The sequence below is a fragment of the Neofelis nebulosa genome, chromosome 15, assembly GCF_028018385.1.
Source record: "Neofelis nebulosa isolate mNeoNeb1 chromosome 15, mNeoNeb1.pri, whole genome shotgun sequence".
Lineage (NCBI taxonomy): Eukaryota > Metazoa > Chordata > Mammalia > Carnivora > Felidae > Neofelis > Neofelis nebulosa.
The window spans coordinates 34,132,959-34,155,378 of record NC_080796.1 but is presented as its reverse complement, the minus strand read 5'-3'; the positions used below and the strand labels follow the sequence as shown (position 1 = coordinate 34,155,378).

At 37.0% G+C, this 22,420-nt stretch overlaps 1 protein-coding gene across 8 annotated transcripts in view; it reads right to left on the bottom strand.

Moving 5' to 3' along the window:
* The window catches only part of ACBD6 (acyl-CoA binding domain containing 6), a 218,921-nt gene that overhangs the window by 61,882 nt on the left and 134,619 nt on the right, over positions 1-22,420 (bottom strand). The gene's annotated exons all lie outside the window — the stretch shown is intronic.

The following is a 22,420-nucleotide window of genomic DNA, read 5'->3' as shown; positions in this document are numbered from 1 at the left end:
ACCTCTCTCAGCCTGCATAGAATTGAAGAGAGTGAGGGCCTGCTCTAGATTGAGCTTTGGCTTAAGGGAAGGCTGCTCCTGGTCTGATCTCTCCAGACCACTCAAAAGTTTCTCTGTATTGGCAGTGGGGCTGTTTTGATTTATCATTTGTGTGTTCAGCAGAGCAACACTTTTAATTTCCTTCAAGAACTTTTCCTTCACATTCACAACCTGGCTGTTTGGCACAAGAGGCCTTACTTTTGGTCTATCTCAGCTTTCACCATGCTTTCCTCACTAAGCTTAACCATTTCTAGCTTTTGATTTAAAGTGTTGTTGACTGTTTGAGATGTGGGACTATCGCTTTCATTTGAACATTTAGGGACCATTGTAGGGTTATTAATTAGCTTACTTTCAATATTGTTGGGTCCCAGGAAATAGGGAGGCCCAAAGGGAGGGAGAGAGAGGGGGGAACAGCCAGTCAGTGGAGCAGTCAGAACACATGCAACATTTATTAAGTTCGCCGTTGTATATGGGCGTGGTTCATGGAATCCCCAGTTACAAGAGTAACATCAAAGATCATTGATCACAGATCACCATAATGAATATACTAATAATGAAAAGCCAAAATATGACACAGAGACCCAAAGTGAGCAAATGCTGTTGGGAAAATGGCGCTGACAGACTTGTCTGATGCCACAAATCTTCGATCTGTATGAAATGCAGTATCTGCAAAGTGTGGTAAAACGAAGGGCGACAAAACGACGTATGCCTGTACTGTGAAGCTATTCTACAATTCCATTAGATTTACTAGAGGCACTTTTGTGACTTTTTGGCTTTAAAGTGATCTGTGCCACTAGTTAGTGCTAGCAGCAAGGCCTTGGAAAAACGGCTTTAATTTTTAAAAATTCTATTCAATAAGCCATCATATATTTGTATGTGTATTTATTGTTTACTTATATTTGCAATTAACACAGGGCTTAATAAAAAATTTAGAAAGAAAAACATATTTTCATACCTTTTTTGTGGCAGAAACTATGCTAGGCCTTTTCACATATATAATTTAATCTCCACAGAAACCACCTTAAGTAGATTATTATACAAATTTTACAAAAGTGGAAATGAGACTCAGAGAGGTTCTGTAATTTGCCTAAGTCACATAATATGTAAGTGGTACAATCCTAATTTGAACCTGCATCTTTCTGACCCCAAAAACCCACATGGGAACGTCCAATAGGCTATTAGAAAATACAGATCCAGAGTTTAGAAGAGAGGTCTGCACTAGAGATAAAGATTTGAAAACATCAGGCCAGAAGGAATACTGAAATCACAGATGTTAATGGGATAATCTAGAATCTAGAGAAAGTATACAGTGAGAGGTGGGGTGAGAGTGGAGCCCGTTGTTTAAAACGAACAGACACAAGAAAATGAGTCTGATAAGGAATGATCCAAAAAAAGTAGGGGAAGGGGGGCACCTGGGTGGCTCAGTTGGTTGAGCATCCGACTCTTGATTTCGGCTCAGGTCATGATCTTACAGTCTGTGGGTTCGGCCCTGCATTGGGCACCATGCTGGCAGTATGGAGCCTGCTTGGGATTGTCTCTCTCTTCCTTTCTCTCTGCCTCTCCCCTGCTCATGCTCTCTCTCTCTCTCAAAATAAAATAAACATTTCAAAAGTAGCCTGAAGCCAAAGGAAGAGAGTATCAAGGAAAGAGTATATATAGTATAGTATAAAAAGGTCTAGTAGGTAAGCCTAAGTATCACTTCCTCTGAGAAGCATGAGGCTGAGAAAAATGATTTTCTTTGCTATGACAGCTACATCCCTTCATGCGCATTTCTTTTTCTTTCTTTCTTTTCTTTCTTTTTTTTTTTTTTAAAGTAGGCTTCACAGACAGTGCAGGCCCAATGCGGGGGCTTGAACTCATGACCCTCAGATCAAGACCTGAGCTGAGATCAAGACTCTTAAGATCAAGAGTCAGATACTTAACCAAGACTGAGCCACCCAGGCGCCCCCCTTCACATGCATTTCTATGACAGCAGTCATCCCATTGTGTCATTATGTGTGTCTGTTATTCCAGGCTGAGGTGCAGTCATACCATGGAAAGGGTTCAGTCATGTAACTACATACTGGGTCTAGATCAGAGCCTACTTACTATAGCAAATACTTAAAAACTTACTGAATCAATGAGCCCAAGGTTACTTAAACCTAGGAGGTAGTATTAAACAGGACAGAAAGTGGAGTCCCTGCCTTAGGTTCAGAAGAAAAGACTCTGGCTAACAGTCCAAATTCCTGGATGTGAGGCTCTGCTCTAGCTAACTTCTTAGCCTTCCTGAAAGTCACTTATCTGACAGAACCTTTTCTGCTTAGCTGGATTCCTGGTTCTGATCTTCATGGCCGGGATTGCCCTATTTTACCTGCAGTTTTAAATGCTAGACATTCCAAAGTAATACTTGATGCTGAATGGTTGGGCAAGGGAGAAGATTCTCTAACAGGAAACAAGTCGTTATAAAATAATAGTATTAGTGGTAACTGTGACAGTAATTACTTTCATTGGCCTTACTAATTCTACCAGAATGCTACTGTCCTTTTTTCCACATATGCATATACACTTATATGTAATACATATTTCATAATGGAACCCAGATTTATTGAACTCTAATGATTTTTACTATGAATAATACTATGTATAGTTCTATTTTAAATTATTTATATTGAGGCGCCTGGGTGGCTCACTCAGTTAAGTCTCCAACTTCGGCTCAGGTCATGATCTCACAGTTTGTGAGTTCAAGCCCTGCATCGGGCTCTGTGCTGACAGCTCAGAGCCTGGAGGCTGCTTTGGATTCTGTATCTCCCTCTCTCTCTGCCCTTCCCCCACTACTCTCTCTCTCTGTCTCTTTCTCTCTCTCACAAATAAACATTAAATTAAAAAAATTATTTATATTTAATTGTACAGTACCTATTGTGTTTTAGAGCTTCTAAGTTTTTTCCTTATAGAAGTTGGATTGATCCTCACCCTCTATACACACACCTTTCTCTGTTTTACTAAACTTTAAAGTCAAAGTTACTTTAAACTTTACTGTATTTGAGGCCAGATAATCAGTATTTTTCTAAAAATGTGAATATTCTATGTGCTAGAAAAATCCTAATGATTAAGCAAAGACTTCTTCAATGGAGCACAGCATTTAAAACTGTGTGAAACAGCGTCCTGGGAATTAGAGGCTTACCTCATTTTATGCAAAAGATTTATTTCTGAAAAGTCAGGAGCACTTCAAAACAGATTTTAAATGCAACAGGGAATTAAGGCACTTGTTGATAAATCCCTTTGAGCAGTATCTTTTTACACTTGATCGGAGCCAAAAGGCTGGGAAGTGACAGTAGTATCTTTTTATAGGGTAACTAAGTATCCTTGTCAGTTTGGTAAGGCAAAATGGTGCAGTACTATAATTCTCAACGTTTAAATATTCATATCCCCTTCAGATAAACATAAAGATTTCATGCCCTTTAAACATTTTTATAAAAAACTTTTCACACATATACACAAATAGAAAAAATGCACTTCCATGTACTCATCGTTCAGGTTCAACAACTACAATGATTCTGCTGTTTGATTCACAAATTTATTCCTTTTTTCTTACTGAAATAATTTAAAGGAATTCCAGATATTATGCCATTACCCCTACATATCTCAATAAGAAACTCTAAAAAACATGGGAATGTACTTCTATAATCACCACAGCAAAGTTTCCTCATTGTTTTAAAACTGCATTTTTAGTCGATCTGTAGGAATGGGATCCAAACAAGATTACGTGTTACATTTGATTGTTAGATCTCTCGAGTAATTTTCCACCTAGAGCCGATCTCATCTTTTTAAGAGACACTGACTTGTAACAGAGTTAGTTGTTCAGCAGAATATCCCACAGTTTAGATTTGCCAATTTCCTTTCTCTTGATGTCATTCACATCATTATCACATGTATTTTTTAATTAGGTTTTATTAGAATTGGGTTCAACATTTTTTGGTAAGAATGCTTCCTCCTGAAAAGACATCTTGAAAAGCAGATGGTCTTCGAGAGGACTGGAATGGATGTGTGACAAGGGAAGGGTGGACATTACAGGTATGAAAACAGGAGCAAAGGCACAGGTGGCAATAGGTAAGTTAAGTGATGTGTTCAAGGGAAGAAACTACACCTGCTAGAGGCAGGTTTCAATACTGTCACAGCACTGTGTACACACACCATATTACACAGGTCCCATGGCACTCGGCCCTGCTGAATCAGCATTTCTAAGGATGTAGGCTCAGATATCTTTATTTTCTCAAAGTTCCTCAGGAAATTCGGATGCTTTGCCAGGCCTGAAATCCACTGGCCTGGAGGACAGTGCGCATACAAGGAGCTTGTTCTTAGTATGTCAAGCTTGTTCCTGTTTTAGGGATTTCGGGCATGTCATACAACCAATTCTTTCCACTGAAGTCTCAGTTTAACTACTCCCTCCTCAGTAAGGTCCTACTTGATTACTCCGTTCAAAGTCCCCAACCTGCTTTATTTCTTAGCACCTGTCTGATATTGTTTTACTTGTTTGTTTCTGGTATGTTTCTCTCACTATAATGTTCCCAAAGAGTGCGGACCTTGTCTGTCTTGTTTACTGTGGTAATTCCAGTGGTTAGGAGGGGCTTGGGCATATAAAAGATGCACGCTAAATATTCACAGAATGGATGGATAAATTCGGCAGAACTAGGGATTTTTTTTTTTTTTTTGGAACACTCATATGTAATATAGATGGGAAACAATAAAACTACCTTTTAAAGCTTGTCTTCACTGAGATTGGGAGAGTAAATACCTTCTTTGAGAATTTCTCTATGACAGTTTGGATATTTTGCTTTATGATAGGCTCAGTCACCTTGCTGTTTAAATGGAAAAATTTGGGACAGCATTTCATAGAAGATAACTACAACTCTGAACATCTATCTAATCAGTTCAATAATAATTTCCAAATGTACTTAATGGACTATTAAATCAGTAATTAGAAATCAAATTTTGCTACGCTGCAAAAGATGTCAAAATTATGTATGCTCAGACTAAGATATTTTAAAATTAAAATTTTATTTAATTAGCATCCCTCAGAGACATATTTTAAAATTAGAACTTTATTTAATTAGTATTCCCATAATCTATATTAAAATTTATTTGTACCTTGCTGACTTATAAAAACTATAGGCAGGGGAGGGTAAATATACAGAAATAGCTCATGGAGGTTAACAGAATTCAAAGACATAAACCAACCAAAAAAACAAAACAAAACAAAACAAAAAAAAACCCAACCAAACAAAAACAAACAAAAAAAGGAGGCCCAGCAGAAAAAATGATTTAGGGTTTAAGGAGTAGCAAAAAAATATGAATAAAGTGAAAAAAACTTTTATGTAAGTTATTTTGTGGGGTGTTTGAAAACATTCCTTCCTTTCACCCACACTTTTGTGAGTTAAAGTTAATGGATTTCTATTGCATTCCTGTTGTCACTATTGCCAAATGCTTTCCTATGGATGAGGCAGATACCTGGTTATTTAAGGAGCAGGATAAATGGGCCAAGACAGCTTTCCCTATCCCCAATTCACCAGGGAACATTTGAGAATTCCACCTGACATGAGGACAGCACTGTGCTCTTAAACAATCTGCAGTTTGATCCGATTGTTCCCCAGTGGGGGAGGTAGGCCACAGCTCACTCAAGAGTCATTGATTGGATTAACAGCCTAATTCCCAACAGATGAATAGAATACTGATGTCTTGTCAGCCCAGATCACAAAAGGAAAACACAATCTGCTTCTACAGCTCAGAGATTTAACCCTCTATTTGCCCTGAAGCTACAATCTCTGTTTTTAGTATTGTAATTTCTTCAGAACTATTTGCCTATAAACATTATCAAATGGTGGTTTTATCACCAACCACATATTTTCATCCTTTTTTAGGGTAGTTTTAGAAAATATTTAAAAACACGGAAAGATTTTTACCTCCGTTTCACTGCCCACATTAGTACTGCTACCTGAATTCTTTCTTGGGTTTCCTAAGGAAATGATAAATAAACTGCTTTCTTTGGGGACTTCATAAAATAGGACACAGCGTATGGGAAAAAAAGTAACGAAATCCAAACATTCAAAGATAAACCTATTTTGAGCTATTCTCCTGGAACAAGCAACTGATTTTATTTAGGGGAATGAATGATTGCATTAAGAGGAATAGATGTTAGCTTTTTCGTTTATTCTCCTACTCAAACTACCTCCCAGCCCTACTGTAATTTAATAATTTTTGTGTATGGCTCTACAATAAAGAATCAAGTAAAAAATCTTATTTCTGATACAGGTTTATTAAAAATAAGAACAAATGTCTCCACTCAAGTCACCTATTAGAACTGTGTAACAGTCAGTTGAGAACAAAAACAATGATGGTAGTGGCTATCTGTTTACTGTACTAAGCAATTTACAGGTGTTCTCTTATTTAATTCACCCAACAACCTTAGGAAGAATCTCATTTCACAACTGAAGAAACTGAAGCTTAGTTAGGTTAAGTAACTTTGAGGTCACATGATTTGTTAGTGGCAGAGCCAGAACTTAAATGAAGTCTCTGGCTCCAAAGCTTATTGCTCTTCAACACTACTGGGACTTTATGGGTCTGTCTGTATTTATACAGAGGCTTTTCAGTATTCTGAGGTGTTATAATTAAGATTCAGCAATCTCTTAGAATACGTTATTATTCTTTTTGTAAAACATCTATATGTGTACAAATGTCCTCTATTGGCTTTTCTTTTTCTTTAGAACATTTTTTTCAAGGATTTCATGATAGCCACCTAAAATTAGCCACGTCAAAACAGAAATCTTTTTTGCCCGTGACTCTGGAATAATATTCAACTCCTATCCTTTTTATCTTTCATATTGTCTTCATCAAGTAAGGTTGACTGAATTCTCCTCTGCACTGTATCTCTGATTCTTTCTTTTTCCACAGTAATGGATCCTATCCAGGTCCTAACCTAACTCACTAATTCCTACAAGAGCCTCCCTAATAATTTACCTGGTCTCCCAGATAATTTATCCCACTTGCAAGCATTGTCCTAAGCATGCTATTCTTCTATTTAAAACTTTGAAGCATATTCTAATTGTCTTCAAGTCAGATAAGAATTTCTAACTAAGGATTTCTCTAGCTCTGAACAGAATATGGCATGTTGTCGTGGCTTTAAAAATTAGCATTGTATATGTAGGAAGTTTAGATCAGTGCAAATATGAGAACATATTATGTAATGAATATCGATTATTTATATTATTAGTACTATAATATTACATTAAATTATAATCTAATTCTTTATGGTACTACATATTTCCATAATAGCCATTATGTTAAAGGCTACTTTTAAAAAATAAAAAGTACAGGGAAGAGAATATATTTTTTGGAAAGAGAGCAGGAAAAAGCTCAATTAATACCAATTAAAAATACAGCCACACAATATGATGGTGTAAAAGATCTTTATACTACCTAACGTCTCACAGAGCTTTCTTAATTCAGACAGGTTTTTCTTTCAAGAAAACAAAAATTTACACTTGTATAGTATTTACAAAACACTGTCATATAGACCAACTTATTTGAAACTAACATCATGAAGTAAGTAGGACAGACAATACATTTTATAAATAAGGAAGTTAAAGTTCAACAGGGTTAAATGACTTGCCCAAAGTAGTATGGTAAGTCAAACAGCGGAATTAGGAATAAATTAAGAAATGGCAAGCTTTGGAATTTTAGTGTTTAATTCCCACTTTTAGATCACAAGTAACAGTTATCACTGAAGGTGAATAATAAAACATTAGCTACTAATATTTTGGCCAACCAAGATCCCTCCTCCATCTCTAAATACGTTGTCAATGTTCACTCAGTTAATCATGAAGAAATACAACTGAGAAAGGACAGTCTCGATAACTAAAAATAACTTTATACTAAAATAAAACAATCTATCATAAGTGTTAGAAGGTGCAAATAGCATGAACACATTCTGAATCAAGGGAGGTACTATTAGAAGTTTCATAGAAGCTGGGAGACCTTCAGGAGGATGATCCCCAAAGAATTCCTCTCCCCAGTATCTGGAGGAAGGGGCAATAAGAGTGTATGAGGAAGCAGAACTGCTTCTCTGCATGTCAAACACACATGAGCATTTCCATGGTGGCCAGAGACATGATGCTCTACTGCCACGGGGAGTAGCTCATAAGCTCCTGTGATTTTTGTTCCTTCACACTGTGTGAATCTTGAGTTCAGAGGAAATTTCTGTAGCCCTCAGTAACAAAAGCTAGGGAGGCAGAAGTTTTTGCTCTGGATGCCCTGGTTAGGTATAATGTTAGCCGACAATGCCGGAAACCATGGCAGGCCCGTCTACTAACCCATCTTTCAAAAATAATATCCTGAAAGGCCTCCTGTTTTTAATAATACACAGAGGCTTTCATATTTTACACATCTACAGCTTTAGATTCCTATCATGTAATGCAAAACATTTTGGTAGATATTCTGAAATAAGCCATAGTTCTTTCAAAAAACAGTCATGTTAATATCAAGCAGAAACCAAAAACCAACTAAAAAAACAAGAACAAAATCCAAACAACTCCCAATTTTGATAACAAGAAAAGTATCAATGGTGTATCCTTTGTGGTAACAGAGATAAACTTGTCTGACTGTGGAAACCAGGTTAAAGACAAGGGCTTGGACAGTTGTGCCCTGAAACAAGCAGACTGCAGGTCTTATAAATACATACAGAAATAATTAAAATATAAGGGGTTTAGAGAGATTAATCTCCTTTAAATAATCTCAGCCACAAAGCCTGTAAAGACACTGCTGGCACCGGGCCCATGTGAGACCAGCTGTCGGATATCAGAGCGGCAGAGAGATTAACTGCTACCACTTCTGCACTGACCTCCTCTACGCAGTCTTCTCTGGACTCCATCGTCAAGTACTCCCTCTACCACTGGGAAAGGTTAGCAGAACAGGACCTGCTACAGTGTGGAGCATTATCACTTGACTTGATTACCTATCCTTAGCCGAGGGAAAAAACCAAATCAAAATAAGAAAGTTGGTCCTGGAAGGGAATCAAAAAATGTAGTGCTCAGAAGACTCTAGGGAAATGCAGGAGGTCTCTGGAAAAGTGCTGATTACCTGATTCCATTCATTTAACCCGTGGCAATTTCTAAGTCACCTTTAATTATTTTCAAGCTGAGTTTTAAGTAATGCAGATAGCACCCTTACTCCCAAAGGAAGCACAAAGCAACTGATAACTCTTTAAAAACAGTAACATTTATTTTGTGTCAAAGCTAGCCACAAATCCAACAAATATTTTTAAAATGTGATAGAGCCAATGAATAAAACAAGAACATTTATAATAAGCAGCATTATTTCAGTCAGATAGATTTTTTTGCCCCCCCATCTGTATTATATGATATTTCCATGACTTTAAAAGGAAACCATTAAAAACCAAACAACTGCTCTGAAGATGACACGTAATCAATGTATGTAGAACTCCTTTTAAAAATATAAGGTGTTATGCAAATGTAAGATATATAAATATATTATTTTATGAAAAGGATTTCAGATGGAATTTACTTGGACTGACAGAAGAAAACAGAATGGTGAAGACTGACTACAACACAGTCAGACATTATATGAACAGATACACATATTACTTTTTATCAGATGTATTCTTCCACTAGAATAAAATGAGACTGGCTTCTGGACCACCTTCTTTAAATAGGGTTTATCTGAGGTTCCTAAGCCTCTTTTATTCTAATTTTGCTTCTCTGATTTTTGGATGTCAACAAATCTCTGCAATAATTTCTTCTTGTCAAAAAGGTGATTTTTTTTGGTCTCCTAGTTATCTCACAGGTGATCTGAAGGACAAGTGAACTGACCGTATCTAACTCTGATTCTAAAGTACAAGTAGGCTATTGCATCAATTTTAAGTATTTCAAAGAAATGTCTGCTGATATGCTAGAATGAGATATTCTGGATAACATAATTTATCATATTTCTTATATAAATATTACCAATTTTCAAAGAACCAGAATATCAGATATAATTTACTTTTTTTTTTTTTTTTAAATGAGTAGGAAGGTGCTTTGGGTTTTTACACAGTTAAAACACAGAAGTTTTTTGTTAGAAAGAAATTTTTAAATATCAAGACACAATAAAAGACAGCTTCATTCTGCTATTAAAAAACTTACGTTTTTAAATAAATGTCATTAAAAACTTATTTTCAGTTTCTGTTCTTTTACATAACACACAGGCGCCCACAATGTTCTCTTCTGCATGTCTCTAAAATGAAAGCTCTGTCTCTATGTTTCCCCCCCTAAAGAATGGGTTTTAAAGACTGCAATGAGGAGGCCAAATGTCAAATACGTGCCTGTCCACCCAAGATTATACTGATATCCATCAACACACTTTTCACACATCAGAGTGCTCTCAGATGGTAATGACTTTCAGACCAAATGATTTGATTCAAGTTCTGAACCACTGATCCAGAGGTGTGCATCTCTTGTCACAGGTCTCCTAGGCCAGTGGTTCTCCAAGTGTGGGCTCCAGGTCAGTAGTATTAGTTTCATGCAAATTTTAGGCTCCACACCAGACCTACTAAACCAGAAACTCTGTGGAGGGTTAGTGATTAATGATTCTAATGTTAGCCAACATTTGAGGGCCACTGCCCTCAATGTGCTAGTATATATATATATATTCTCTGTAAATGAGCACCCTCTTTTGGACAAACAGAGGTTAAATATCAACCATAGTGGAATAATTACATGTATTAAAAAGTTTATTAAAATGTTACCTTAAATGATTTATCTTTTCCTTAATTTTTAAATTTAAGCATACTTGACAGAATTTCTTTTCATCTTCCAGTGAAAGGCTGTCCCTCAGAGGTACCATTATAGTCTGGGGCACTGTTTTTATAGTTCTATAACATAAACTGACATTTATTGGAGCTTCACATAAGATTTTTCCATCAACGGATGCGTTGGAAGAGCAATAACCAAGTATATGCTGTGGTGGGCAGATACCTACACATCAGGACACTTTTCAAAGCCATCAGGCAAAGGGGGTCAGTTGAATTTTTTTTTTTTACTGCACAGGCTAATGCTTTAAGAGTGTCTTGATGGAATCAAGGAAATTGGATTGTCCCCCCATTTGCTGGGCTAAAACAAGCCTTTTTTATTTATCCCATTAGAGGAACACAAGAGAAACCTTTTAAATGTCACTAAAAATTTCCCTGCATTGCAAAACCTAGTCAAAAGGGTTTTAATTTTCTCTGAGAACTTTTAAGTAACGCAGTATGTCAAGGTTTAATAAATTGTAGTAGGTGGGCATAGTTTTTGTTACAGGCAACTTTTTTTTTTTTTTTTAAAAGGTGCTTAGACATGCTTAGGCTTCTCTATATAGAGAGGTTGGGGCACCACCTCAAATAGCAGAGAACTCAACTTCAGCCCAAACAGCAAACAAATGAATCGTAATGGAATCTGTAAAATATTTGAAACAAATTAAGGACATTAAAAAAAAAGAAAATACTTTGAAATGTATTGGAAATGATGGTAATCTTTTTATAAGTGATATTTTTATGTTGAGCTTCTTGAAAAATTTCTTCAAGAATATGGCCTTGAACAAAGGCAACTCCAAAGGACAGTGCAAAGATTAGGCATTCAACAATCTTCCAGTAGAAAGAGACACTACAGAGCAATGAGAAACACTGTGTATTTGCAACCTGTAATGGGTTAAAACCCCACCTTTACATCTTTCAAAATACTACAGAAATATCAACTAATTAAAAAAAGTAGATATATATGTTGTGTTGATTGTATATATCTCAAGAAACATAGTAATAAAGTAGTCTATACTTAGCTTCTATGATCACAGATTTTGGTGTATTTTTTGAATGGATCTAACCATTATACACTGTGAGGGGTGTTCTGGTTATGTTCCCCTCTTCAATCAAATATTAAAAGTACTTACAAGCAGAAAACAAAATGTTACGAGGGAATACCAGAACAGAGGACTTAAAAAAAAAATGACTACCTATAAATGAGTATAGCTCCTTTCCTGAATCATCACCTTAATAGAAATATTTTTAACCACATCTAAATGGTTAAATAGAGAACCTCACTCTGAAGAGAGAGAGGGAGAGAGAAGGTAAGAAACTATGCCAAAGACAAAATGCCTAGTACTTCAAAATGTCATAATTAGTAATTAAATTATGTCAACTACTCCTCTTTTATTACCTGCTTCTAAAAAATACTACCTGCCAGATGATGTGGGGCTCAACAACGCGATAGTTCAGTAAGGGAGTCCTGCAGGATGCTGGTGCCACTTTAACTGCTGCTGTTTTAAGTCTCCCCTGTGACCACAGCTGTTCCAGAGGGAGGCTTAGTGAAGTGCCAGCTGACAAAAGAAGAATGTCAAGCAGGCTGGGAAAAAGACAGGCTATACTCTTGTCATGTACGATCAGTTATCCCTATATGTTCAATTAATACGCTTTAATTATTAATGTCTCATTTTATGGAAATTTCAGCTTTATTACTTAAGTTCCTAACAAGTTAATGCATTTCAGTATTAGTCATTCTCTCCTTTACACACAGAGGAAGGTAGTTTTCCCTTTTTAGCTGTTAGTACTAACAACTCAGGAGCTCTCGATGAAATTGTAAGTTGATAGGCCTGGAAAGTTGAGTTGATGAAAGTCTTCCAAATCTGTTAACACTGATAAAACACCAATTATAAAAAGACTAATAAGCAACCAAAGGGAAAAGAAACTGACCAGAGGGTAATGAAATATATTCAGAGTCTATACTGAATTTTTCATCACCAAAAGGCCTTACTATTGGCTTAATTTTACTGCTGCTTTCACAGGAGAACCTATGCTAATCCCAAAACCTGACATTCAAGTGAACAGAAATACTGAGAAAACTTAGCGTTCTCTTTGCTGGAATGTACAGATTCTTATTCTGGATTTTCAGATTCATAGGATATCTGTGAAAGGGCTTCAGCAAGTGTATGAACCTATTAAAATTGTTTGCAAAAACTGTACATGTGTGTCCTTTCTCTCTGGTGTCCACAACTTTCCTAAAACTCTTCCTAAGAAGGTTAAAGAGCACTGTTGTGGGGTAGTAGTACAGATTAAACATGAATTGGTAATTGCTGAAACTGGGTGATGAGTACATGGAAATTCGTTATACCAGCTTCTCTAATTTTGCATGTGGTTTAAGTTTTTATAATTAAGAGATTATTTTTTTAAACTGCCATTTTCAAAATGGAATTTCATCTATCAATCTAAGTGAACTGCTAATGTAAGTGATAATTCTATCTTGAAGGTAAGGGAATCGGACTCATAGAAAACATACCTGTAAAAAAACGTAAGTATGGAAATCTTTCATGACAAAACTTTCAATGATGCAAGTTACTACTTTTACTATTCCTTATTCTCTTTCTCAAATATACCAAAATTTGATATAAAATCAGGAAAACAGAAGAGAGAAAAGGTAACTGGCAAAGCAAAGACCACAAAGACAAAGAAGGTGGAGGTTTGATGCTTGAAGGGGAGGGGGAAAACTGAAAGGAATAAAGTGGTGGGTCTAATCAAATCACTGTAAAAAGCTGCAGCTCTCAGAGTTAACCTTGCCAATCAGAGTAAGCAGGAGCAGGAGCATGTTTGTGCACATTAAACTTTGCGTGTGTCCTTGAACCTATGGTGCACTTCCTCCTCTCAAGCAGCCTGGGAAGGCTTCATAATGCTTCCGAGAGAACCTTGAATTCCATTAGAAAGCTCCACAGGAAGGAGAAACCCTCAAGTGGCAGCTTGAACCACATAGACAGCTCATACCCTTTACCAATATTAGAAGTGAGCTCATGGGATTAAGTCTGCAAGTCCTGGAAAATTAAAAAGTATGAACACACTGATAAATGCCATTACACCAACAAGAATACAAGATACTTTTAAATCTTCTCGCCTTTCCTTTCCTTTTTTTTTTTTTTTTTTTTTTTTTTTTAAAGAAATGGCAAGTACTTAAAGCAATGATACAATAAAGACTGGTTACTAAGTCTACAATTTAACTCATCTGGCTAAAATCTGACTAATAGTTTAATAATATTTACATGTGTATATTGCTTTGCTATAAAATCACTCACTCATTTGAGGGCCTAGCATATTTTACCACAAAGTACACTTTTAAATAAAAGGAAGTAGGAAGGTAGGTGCCTTGTCTTTCATGTCATATCTATTAAGTGATTATAGTTCTACTCTGTTTTGTACTAGTAAGAAGATACATTATATCATGCACAGTTTTAGTATTACATGTAGGCAGACTTAGATTCAATATGAATGAGAAATTTCCAATTAGAGCTTTCGAAAATTGAATAGTCTACTATGTGAAATAAACAGAAATGTTCTAACAGAGGCCACCTGGCTTACCCTTTTGGAAATTTAGTAGAGAGAATTCCTGCATTAGGTGAGAAGTTGAACCAGATGTTTTTCAAAAATGTTTATTTATTTAGAGGGAGAGAGTGAGTGTGTGTACACCCCCACAAGTGGGGAGGGGCAGAGAGAGACAGGGAGAGTGAGAATCCCAAGCAACTCTGTATTGTCAGCATGAAGCCCAATGTGGGGTTTGAACTAAGGAACCTGTGAGATCATGACCTGAGCTGAAATCAAGAGTCAGAAGCTTAACTTACTAAGCCACCCAGAAGCCCTGAACCAGGGGCGCCTGGGTGGCGCAGTCGGTTAAGCGTCCGACTTCAGCCAGGTCACGATCTCGCGGTCCGTGAGTTCGAGCCCCGCATCAGGCTCTGGGCTGATGGCTTGGAGCCTGGAGCCTGTTTCCGATTCTGTGTCTCCCTCTCTCTCTGCCCCTCCCCCGTTCATGCTCTGTCTCTCTCTGTCCCAAAAATAAATTAAAAATGTTAAAAAAAAAAAAAAAAGAAGCCCCGAACCAGATGATTTTTAAATTCCTTTTTACCCTTAAGATTTCACAATTGGTGAAACTGTGTGCCTGGATGGCTCAGTCGGCTAAGTGTCCGACTTTGGCTCAGGTGATGATCTCACAGTGTCTGAGAAGCTGAGCCTGAGCCTGCTTTGAATCCTCTGTACCCCCTCTCTGTCCCTTCCCCACCCTGTGCACGGGTGTCCTCTCCTACTTTCAAAACTAAATAAACATTAAAAAAAAAGATTTCACAATTAGGCTTTGAATTCAGGGTCACACAGTCAATGGCAGAATAGAAACTAGAATGTAGGTAACTTGATTCCAAACTTAAGGTCTTTTCTAAACACAAGGTTATAAACCCCTCAAATGTCTTCAGGCAGTTAATACAGGACTGAGGTTAACTGGGTCAGGGAAGCAACAGTGGGGGGATGAGGAACTGGAGAGCTCAAGCCTGTCAACAGAGGGCAGTGCTACTCAGCTCTTGCTGATTGCTGCCATATGGGAATGTGCCCAGGACTGTCTTATTTTTAGATTTTCAAGAGAATCCTAAACCCTGTGCTTTTATGTACAAACTGTGGGTAAACTAAAGGTGCTAAACAAAAACTGATCTTTGGGCTGCGTATGACCTGTGCCAGTGTGTGACCATGAGATTTTCCTCAAAAACCCCACATCCAAATTACTGATTTTTAAAAATCCTTCTCTCGATTCTTCAGATTTGTCAACAGTCTTCGTGAAATACAAAAATCTAAAATTTATGCTTTATATCAATTATACAGTCTGCTATGTATATAATAGTAATTTGCTCTGGCTATCATAGATTATATTCCTGTTACAGCATTAAATTGGCTTTTCCAAGATCAACACTACAGTGCAATCTCAGTGTTCACCTATGGTCCATAATCCATGTCAAATTTTCTACAGATGATATTTGTGTATAACCAATCTTTCTACGTGTATATGTGGATATGGCCCATAAATATTCTTTTTTTTTAAGTTCTCTTTATTTAAGTAATCTCTATGCTCAAGGTGGGGCTTGAACTCACAACTTCAAGATCATGAGTCATATGCTCTTCTGACTGAGCCAGCCAGGCGCCCTGTCGCAAAAATATTCTAAAAACACTTATTTTATAGACAAATCACTTCTTTGAAGAGACATTTTTTTCCTTGAATTATCTTATTCCCATCTTGCAGGCATTATTTAACCAGTCTATGAGAATATCATCAAAAAAAGCAAGCTTGACCATTTCTAGACCTTATTCTGTCAACTCATTTGGGAGTCTTTTGTTACTTTGTGTGAATTCCTTCATATTTAATTTGTCTTCTTAAAATTTTTTTAAATTTTTATTTATTTTTGAGAGAGTGAGAGAGAGAGACAGAGTGCGATAGTGGGGAGGGGGGCGGGCAGAGAGAGAGGGAGACACAGAATCTGAAGCAGGCTCCAGGCTCTGGGCTGTCAGCACAGAACCCAATGTGGGGCTCAAACCCACGAGCCGTGAGATCATGACCTGAGCCGAAGTCAGACACTTAACCGACTGAGCCACCTAGGCGCCCCTAATTTGCCTTCTTAATGTGACATTTAGAAGAACATTTTAGACGCAGCAACACCAAGCACAGCCAAGTAAATTTTGTAACATACACACATTTAAGTAATACATCTCAGAAATCATCAATGAGCCACCATTCAACATTCAAACAAGTTAGTTCTTTAAAGCAGATGACTCACCCATTTCTTGAGTTCAGTGAGGAAGAACTGCTTGACTTTTTAAAAAGTTACACAATTACAGAATTAACCCGGTTCTGAGGGCACAATAAACTTTGAAGTGTACAAAATGTTATGATTCAGCTGTAGGTAGCTAAGATGTTCAGAAATCTTTACCATGAAGAAGGTAGACTGCCTGGGGATAAAGGCCAATTCTTTTGTTTTCAAGTTTAGGATAGTATAAGACGTCAACAATTTGTGGTTCACAGCAATAGCAAGAGAGAATGTAGCCAGGGGACCATTAAGAAGGAGCAATTTACTATACCAGGTCATAACACTTTGACAGTGTCCTATAATTCAGTTAGATGTAAAAATAAGATGACACTGGGTGTTCTCTGAACTCAAAGTAATTTGAACTTGATTCACACTGTACTGTGAGTCAGTTGTTCATTCTCAGGTACAAACTTAGCAAAAGAAGTGACTATTCAATATAAAAATGACAGAAAAAAACTTATTAAAGAAAATTGTGAGCTGTGAGAAAAGGAATATAGATTAAAAGTCACACTGAAGGGGCATACCTGGTGAACAAAATAATGTCTACATATAAGAATTTCATTATAAATAAGGAAATAAATACTAAGGACATGAAGAACTTGTTACTATAATCCTCACAAAACGCATCAGATGGCTGTGGATTCTAAAAGCACAGAATCAGTGTGATCAGTGTGATGACAGCACGATGCAGGAAAATAGCATGGAATCTGCAGTTAAAATATTGAAGTGTGAACTCTGGTTATCTACTTACTAGCCTTGTGTCTTCAAGCAATTCACATAACCTCTTTGAGCTTTAGTTTTCTCAACTATGAAATGAGGATAGTGTAACACAGGACTCCTGTAGGATAAAATGAGCTAATATATATAAATACATTTTGTAGAATAGAAAATATGATAAAATATTTGACCTTTCGATACTGCTTTTATCATTTTTGCTCACCATTTTCAGACTTCTTTTGTAGTGACATCTGTCTTCCTCTGTTGAGCCAGAAAACTCTGCCTACATTTTTTGGAGATGTAGAGTTTCTTTGCACAAGAGGATGAATACGTTTTATTAGTTAACAAATATTTACAAAATGCCTCTAAAGCTCCCAAGATTTAAATAATACTAAAGGCTTGGGACACAGTGATGATTAGACTTGATCTCTACCTTCATACTCCATTATAAGGGACCTCTTTTTTATTTATTTTCATTTATTTATTTTGAGAGAGAGTGGGTAGGTGTGCATGTGTGCATGCGAGCTGGGGAGGGGCAGAGAGAGGAAGAGAGAATCACAAGCAGGTTCTGCACTCTGTGCTGAGCCCAACAAAGGGTTCGATCTCACAACTGTGAGATCATGACCTGAGCCAAAATCAAGAGTCCGACACTTAACCAACTGAGCCACCCAGGTGGCCTGGGGACTTCTTTTTTAAAACCAAATCATATTCAGCAGCATAATCTTAAAATAGGTAAAAATTGAGGTAGGGAGGGAAACTTCTAGGTACCTCTGTGGGAATTTACAAAACACTGAAAACCACTAAGCTGGTAGATAGGCCTCCCCCCAAATTTGTGTGCACCCAGGGCAAGAGTACAAATGGAAATTTCTAGAACCCCTTTCTGTTGCAACTCCAGGCTCCATACGACTTCACAAAGGGCCTCACATACATGAGTAGAGACACCTCAGCTCCCATGTCCAAGCTCAATTCATCCCTCCGCCTTCCAATCACTTGCCCCTTTCCCATCCTTCAGGCCTAGGGGCATACCAGCAGCAAGATCTGCCCTTGGGTTGGGTCCTGGGAGTGAACTGGGCCATTTCAATTGGTCTCCATAAAACCCAACTGCATTTCTGGTAGAAGATGTGATTTAAAAGTACAAAGAGAACGTAAATTTTACATTTTGGGGAGGGATAAATAAGAGACATGATTATTGTACACCTCAGCTGTTTCTTCTTTCTACTCTAGTCATAAACTAATATATTCTACCACAGTTTTAAGAGATACATTTCTTTCAATCTATTCATGTTTTAAAAAGTATGTTAAAATTAAACATTGCAGTTGTAAAAAATAAAGAACTGCTTGAAAAAGAGAAGTAACAGCTACATGAAACACAACCAGTCAACTGCCAAGATATCTGTCAAGAGCATTAAGCCATTTCAACATGGGTACTGTAGTCTCATAATGCATACCCTTCATTTAAGAATACATCTAATTTGTCTTCAGAATGGTCTTTAGCATCTACTGCTTAAGAATGTCTACCTGATATATGTGTTACAGCATATTTGTTTAGGCCTGCCACACTCAGACAATACAATATGCATACTGACCAAATGTGTCAAGAAAAGTCATGAAGTATTCCAATAACCTTGTTAAGATCAAGTTTTCCTATTCTAATTTCTTTTTTTCTTTCCATAAATTTCTCGAAGACATTGTTTCTTTGGGGCATTATTATTACTATCCTCAATCTTTACTCCATGTTTATTTCAAACACATATTAAGTGATATGTCAAGTAATGTGTTAGGAGCTGGGAGTAGAAAAATATCAAAATTCTTACTCTCAAGGAGGCTAGTCTTATGAATGGAGATGATTATAATAAAGAATGACAAATCCTATCACAGGTGTAAACAAAGTGTATTATAGGAGTGCAAAAGAGGGGGTCTAAAAGGAGGTTGTGGTTGCAGGAAAAGGAGGGGCTAGGTCAGGGTCTTCCCAAATGAAGTGATGTTTCAATGAAGAAACTATAGGCTTTGTGTACATGTATGTGCGTACACTCGTGTGTGTGCGTGTTGTGTGTGTGTGTGTGTGTGTGTGTGTGTGTGCTTCAGAATGGGGGAGTACTCATCTACAAAGGAACAATATTTTTATAATATTTACTGAATGTGTACTGTATGTCAAACATTAGGCAAGAGACTACTTGGAATATTAAAGAAACAGAAAACCTGATTCTTACACTGAAATACCTTACAATCCACTAGTGACACCAAAGCTGAACAATCAAGTAAATACAATTAAGGCAAAAACAGCAGCTAAATAAAATGACTGGAGAATATCCTATACATATAATGGAGTTTACTTGAGAACTGAGGTTCTTCTTTAATCTTCCTTGGTTAAGGAATTTTTCCACCATGCTGTCTTGAACTTAATCAGGGTAGATAGTCTCTCACTACATTTCCCTTCCAAACGACCTATTAAAAAACTACAACTTTAGGGGCGCCTGGGTGGCTCAGTCGGTTAAGCATCCGACTTCAGCTCAGGTCACGATCTCGCAGTCCGCGAGTTCGAGCCCCGCGTCGGGCTCTGGGCTGATGGCTTGGAGCCTGGAGCCTGTTTCCGATTCTGTGTCTCCCTCTCTCTCTGCCCCTCCCCCGTTCATGCTCTGTCTCTCTCTGTCTCAAAAATAAATAAAAAACGTTAAAAAATATTAAAAAAAAAAACTACAACTTTGTTTCCCAAATATGCAATCAGTGAGGAGTTGCTAATGGTTTATTATTCTGGTATGGACATGAACTTGCAGAAAATATGTGAGTTCCAAAATGAATAAAGGGCAGAAACTATAGAAACACACTGAAAAATGACCTCAGGTTGAACAGCCTTGTTTATTCTATTTAAAAATACATTCTCTGAAAGTCCATGATGTTTTCACTTTCATTTGATAAACTAACTGAAAATTTACCAATCAGGATCATTTGTTAATGGAAATCTTGGATTTGACTCTTGACGTTGGAGCTGTCTGACTTTGGATAATTATGTGGAAAAATTTCTTTTAATAAGAAAAAAAATGACCAAATACGTAGACATAGCTTGCACAGTTATTTAAAAAATAGCAAGTGCTCAGTCCATAGGATTATATCTAAATTTGCATCCCTCCTTTAAACTTGGCACCATATCTAGGAAATCTAAACAGTTGTTAGTGATTCATCACAGCAATCCGTTAGTTTTATCAGATTATTTTATCCTAACTCCTACTTAAGATACATAGCACCACAGAACTGGCAGGTGAATATAGGGTTTAGAATTACAAATCCAGTACTACTTGGAATTACATGCAGACATTTTAAAAATTTGAGATTCTCATCTTCCCAATATCTGCCATCCCCAACTCATTTACTGAATCATAATTTTTGGAGTTGAGGTTTATTTTTAAAAAGATCTATAGTTGTGGGACGCCTGGATAGCTAAGTCAGTTAAGCATCCAACTCCTGATTTCCACTCAGGTCATGATCTCACGGTTTGTGAGTTCCAGCCCAGTATCGGGTTGTGCGTTGGTACAGAGCCCGCTTGGGATTCTCTCCCCCTCTCTACCCATCCCCTGCTTGTGCTCTCTCTCTCAAAAATAAATGGACCTTAAAAAAAAAAAAAAGGAAAAAAGAAGATCTATAGTTGATTCTAGTGTTCCAGGTTTGGGAACTTCTGGAATATACAAAGTGAGCTCGACTACTTCATAAAGCAAGTAATACTGGATAAAATGGTATGGTCATAGAGGTGAGGCTTTAATAGTCAAGCATAAAAGCTGAGAACCAATTCATAGATAAGACACCACTAGATGTTCTTGGTCATAGAATCCTTTAGATACTGAAGTAGCATTTAGATAATGGTGTTTAAGGAAGACTTAATGTACCAATATTATGGAGGATCAAAAAGTCACTTTAATAAGTTGCCACAATAATATACTGATGAATGAATGATAATTCAGACCAGATGATTGTCAATGGAAATGAAACATGTACTATGAAGCTCTCCATACCTTACAAGGCCAACAACTCGAGATCTCAAGATCTCAAGAGTTTACTTTCCCACAGTCAGATGGTAGTTGAGCCTGAGTGGCAATAATGTTATTAAACAATGAGTGGAATGCTGGATGTTTGTACTAATTAAGTAATTATTATTATTATGGATAAACAATAATATAATGAATAAAAGAACAGCCAAGCTTTTGACAACTGAGTAGAAATTAAAAGTATGAAAAGAATGGGACAGAAAGAAACCTGTCCTAGTAACATGCTAGCTTGATGGGTTTATTACACATGGTTCTTACTATTTTTATTATGAAAATACTTGTAGATAGAGAAAAGCAGAGACCCATTATTCATATTTAATAACTGTGAACATTTTGCCATACTTTTTCTTTCTTTTCCTTTTTTGTTGAAGTAGGATAAAGAAATTATGGTTGGGGCGCCTAGGTGGCGCAGTCGGTTAAGCCTCCGACTTCAGCCAGGTCACGATCTCGCGGTCCGTGAGTTCGAGCCCTGCGTCGGGCTCTGGGCTGATGGCTCGGAGCCTGGGGCCTGTTTCCGATTCTGTGTCTCCCTCTCTCTCTGCCCCTCCCCCATTCATGCTCTGTCTCTCTCTGTCCCAAAAATAAATAAAAAACGTTGAAAAAAATAAATTAAAAAAAAAAAAAAAGAAATTATGGTTGACATGACATCTTGTCCCTAAATATATCAGTGTGCACCTAAAAACAAGGACAATTCCTACACAACCAAAATACCATTATCACACTTAAAATGGTTAATACTAACTCCTTAGTTTTAATGAACATGGTCCTCTTAACGTTTATAGTTATATGTAAATCAAGACAACATGGGCTTGTTATGTTCCTTCCCCAAAGCAATCTATACATTCTTTTAAATTATTGATGGAAAAGGTAGCGACTTTGCAAATCCTCTGGATCTTACTGGCAATGTGACAGCAACTCCTAATTCAAAAAAATGTACCATTAATGAACGTTAATTTGATAATCACAAAAAG